Below are 4,735 nucleotides of genomic sequence, written 5' to 3' on the forward strand. Positions count from 1 at the left end.
TGTAATGTACCTTTATAGTCACCCAGTTACGTTGTGACGTTTGGTACACCCAAGGCATTCTTACGGTATCCGGGAGTTACACGATCTCATGGTCGAAGGAAGAGATACTTGACACTTGCAAAGCTCTAGCAAAACGAACTACACGATCTTTTATGCTATGCTTAGGATTGGGTCTTGTCCATCACATCATTCTCCTAATGATGTGATCCCGTTATCAATGACATCCAATGTCCATAGTCAGGAAACCATGACTATCTGTTGATCACAACGAGCTGGTCAACTAGAGGCTTACCAGGGACATTGTGTGGTCTAAGTATTCACACGTGTATTACGATTTCCGGATAATACAGTTATAGCATGAATACAAGACAATTATCATGAACAATGAAATATAATAATACTTTTATTATTGCCTCTAGGGCATATTTCCAACAGGTGGGGGCGATTATGGGGCTCCCTCTGCGGATGCCGCCCGCCCGAAGCCCTCCACCAGGGGATCTGCAGTAGCCACGGCTATGAACCCACGCGTGCAGGACCTGATCATATGGAAGCGTAGAACAACGGAGACGCTGAAGGGGCAGCAGTCTCACGTACTTGGAGATGTTCGTGACCAGGACATGCTGGAGGTGTCAAGCGACAAGGAGGCAGTCGGCCCAGGGCCCGCCGACGAACTGACGGGGCCGGCGGAGCCCCGTCAGGAGCAATGAATGTCTTAAGTTGGAACTGCCGAGGGGCGGGGAACCCTCGGATAGTTCGTGATCTTGTGAGTCTTGTTCAGACTCACTCCCCTAGCATTGTTTTTCTTTGTGAAACTCGACAGTCCAAGAATAAAATGAGTAGGTATCGTGCTCGCTTAGGTTTAAAGGGTTTTGATGCTTCTGATAGTGTTGGTCTTAGTGGAGGTCTTGCTTTGTATTGGCATGAGGCGTTGTGTGTGGATGTAAAAACAATAAATGAAAGATATATCGATGCGTATGTGACGAGTGTGGCGGGCGAGCCGCCCTGGAGGCTCACTTGCGTCTACGGCGAGCCCCGTACGGAGGACCGACATCGCATGTGGTCCATCCTCCGTGATCTGCACCGACAAGCCAACATGCCATGGGCAGTGGTTGGCGATTTCAACGAGGCCATGTGGGGCTTCGAACACTTTTCTGCTACACCAAGATCGGCAGGTCAGATGATCGATTTCCGTGATGTGCTTGAAGTATGTGGCTTGGGTGATCTTGGTTTTGCAGGGCTCCCGTATACATATGATAACCGGCGAGGTGTGCGGGCAAATGTCAAGGTACGCCTAGACCGGGCCGTGGCAAATAACTCCTGGAGGGATCTGTTTACACATGCAAAGGTGGAGCACTTGGTGGCTCCTAGTTCAGATCAGTTTGTACTCCTCTTAATATTCATACTGATCAATAAAGTATTGACACCCCCTAAAAAACTAGACATGGAATAGGAAAAGTCGACAATACCTATATAACGCTCATTAGCCGATGGTCGAGATGCCACACATGGCCAACAACTCTGAGCGTCCTAACTTCAGCAGCACACAAACGGTTTTTAATACTGATTCCACCGGTTTGTTCTAGCGTATCATTGTCTATTTTCTACCTATCGGTTTGCGGCAGATTTCACTGTAGATTTCTTTCCTTTTTCTAGTTTTTATTTTAATTCTTATGTTTCCGTTCCAGGTTTAGTTTCCCTTTTATTTCCTAAATAAATTCACATATTTTCCATTTTTATTATTTCATTTTACCTGTTATTCCTTTTTTTCACTTTTCTTTGACAAGATCATTTTTTCAAAATACACAAACAATTTTATGTTTTTTGAATATTCTATAAAATACATGAACATATTTCCAAATTTACGACACATTATAAAATCATATGAATATTAGGTAGGATATAAGTTATGCACTAATTATGTGGTGAGCACATATGGTGATATTTAGTATGACATTATTTGCATGTTGACATTTTGCGAACTCACCTTTGGAACAATCTAGGATGTTCGATTGACATGGTTTAATTGCCGATATTATCTGGATCCGCCTCTTTGGTTTTTTTATATTGGTATAAATACATGAACAATATTTAAACTTTCTTGATCATTTTAAAAAATGTAATTAAAGAAGTGCTCGTCTTTTTTCAAAAGAAAAGCATCCAGTCTGGAAAAGTATTCAAGTTATTTTAAATGTTCACTTTTTTGGATGAGTATTTACTTTAAATAAATTTCATCTTGTTGAAAGTTAATATTCCTAATTTTTGGGGAAAATATTAAAAAAGAAAAGAAAACTAAAAATATCACTATTTTTCGAGACATTACTGAAAAAATCACTAGAAAACTGGAGTGGAACAACTTGCTCAACCCTACCTGAGCCGGCCCATGGAAGGTCGGCGTAATTATAAGACGCTTAGGGCGAGGCAGACGGCTGCCTCGCCTATGGGCCCATAGGTGAGACGGCCACGGAGAACGTGGCACTCGAAGCTGATGTTAGAGCAACTTTCTCATGTGCCTCGTTTTATTGCATTTATATTTTTAAAATTAAATTCACATATTTCAAAAACACAAATTAATTTAAGAAAATAAAAATAAGTTACTATTAATAATGTGTTAGGTAGTTTTAGAATATGTTGATAACTTAAAAAATGTTTGTGACAAACAAAAATGTTTGTGCATTTAAAACAAATGTATGGATTTTTGCAAAATGTGTATACAATGTAAAAACAGTGTTTGTGGAATCGAAAAAATTGTTTCTTACCAGAAGGAAAGTGTACATGACATTCTATGGAGGTTTCCCATGTTTGCAAAATGTTTAAGCATTTTTAGAATGCTATGTAAAATGTAAAAAAATGTTTGCGTATGTTAAGAAAATGTTTCTTCCCACTCAAATAGGTGCATGCTATTTTTAAAAATATTCGCATGTCTCGTAAAAATATCCATGAAAACAAGGTAAAACCAATGTTCACATAGTTTTAAAGAATGTTTATTGACATTAAAATATGTACAGTCTGCATTTGGAAAAAATTACCATGTATTCAAAAAGTGTTCACATCATGCATTTTAAAAAGTTTTACATCAAATATTTAAAAAATGTCCAACGTGTCTGCGATAAATGTTTCACATGCGCTCCAAAAATGTACATTGTGTACCGAGAGAAAGTAGATATGTGTTGGAAAAAAACAAAACCAATAAAAACTGACAAAGGAACAAACGAAGCAAAAATAAGAGAGAATAAAGAAAACCAAAGTACAACATAAAAAAAAGTAAAATGAAGAAAGAATAGAAGAAACGGGTGAAAAAATAAAACAAAAGGAAAAAACAAAAGGAAACATAAAAAAAAGTAAAACCAATTATAGCCGGACCACACGGAACCAACGGGGCGTAGCAAGCAAGTAACGCTAATGGCGCAGTCCGCGAGTCTTCAGGCCTCAGCCCTACGGGTGACAAAGGGAGCTCCTATTTGGCGACTTAGGCCTTGTACAATGGAAAATGCTTAGGGAAAGTGTTTAGAGAAATAAACCAAATTTTTCTTAAGCACCAGTGCTTATTTGTACAGGATAGACGCTTAACTAAGCGCCTTTTTTATAGAAATAGGCACCGATGCTTCAGAAAAAATATGTTTATTTTTCTAAGCATCTCTCTAAGCACCTTCCATTGTACAAAGCCTTATGCGGTGGAAATCAAACAATCGGGCACCCACCACCAGCTTGTTGCAGCTAAGTGGGCTGACCCCGTGCGGGAGCCAGCATATTTTCTTTTTCTATTGCTCATTTTCTTCTTAATAAAATTCATAGAAGTTAAAGAACTGAAAAAAGGTTATTGAATTTTGATCAATCTAGAGAATGTTGAAATATTCCGCAGATTCAAAAAAACTTCATCAATTCACAAAATTGACATGAATTCAAAAAATGTTAGTGAATTCATAAAATTTTCACTAATTCGAAAAAATCACGAATTCCAAATATCTTCATACATTCAAAAAATTAATTGATTTTTTTTCTAAATTTTTAAAAAATGCTTTTAAAAAGGTTCATAAATTCAAACAATTTATATAAATTTCAAAAAAGGTTTGATAGTTAAAAAATGTAGGTAAATTCAAAAGATGTTCAATAATTTCAAAAATGGTTCACTAATTCAAAAAATCGTGAATTTCAAAAATGTTCATGAGTTCGATTTTTTTGCAAATTCAAAAAATCTTCAGGTATTTTGAGAAATTTTTCACAGATTCCAAAAATATTTAAGAATTTCCGAAATTGTTCATAAGTTTAAAAAATAATTCATGAGTTTGAAACGGAATAGTGAAAACAGAGGAATGGTCGGACCATTTAGAGAACGATAATCGTACATCTACATGAAGCTACGAAACGTTTTATGTAAACTACATAATAATTCTCTCACCCCCCCCCCCCCTCCGATGGGTGGGCCCACTTCCTACCCTTCTCCAATCCTGGTTATCCACATCGTCCTTACACGTAATTTTCTTTACGTAACTGTAGCATTACTCTATAGAGGAAGAGGAGTGCAGGGTATGTGTTTGATTGCTATCGCTATTCCCCAACCTATGCGGGGAATAGGATCCGCATGCGACATATAGGAGCGTGAGTCATATTTTTCTAGAATACACATAAGATATGTGTATCATATATTCATAAAAGAAATGGCATGGAAACCATCCACCAAGTACATTGTTTTACAAAAGCTGATTACTTGCGGCTAACCCGCCTAATAATCCAGCCA

The sequence above is a fragment of the Triticum dicoccoides genome, chromosome 4A, assembly GCF_002162155.2.
Source record: "Triticum dicoccoides isolate Atlit2015 ecotype Zavitan chromosome 4A, WEW_v2.0, whole genome shotgun sequence".
NCBI classification, from domain to species: domain Eukaryota; kingdom Viridiplantae; phylum Streptophyta; class Magnoliopsida; order Poales; family Poaceae; genus Triticum; species Triticum dicoccoides.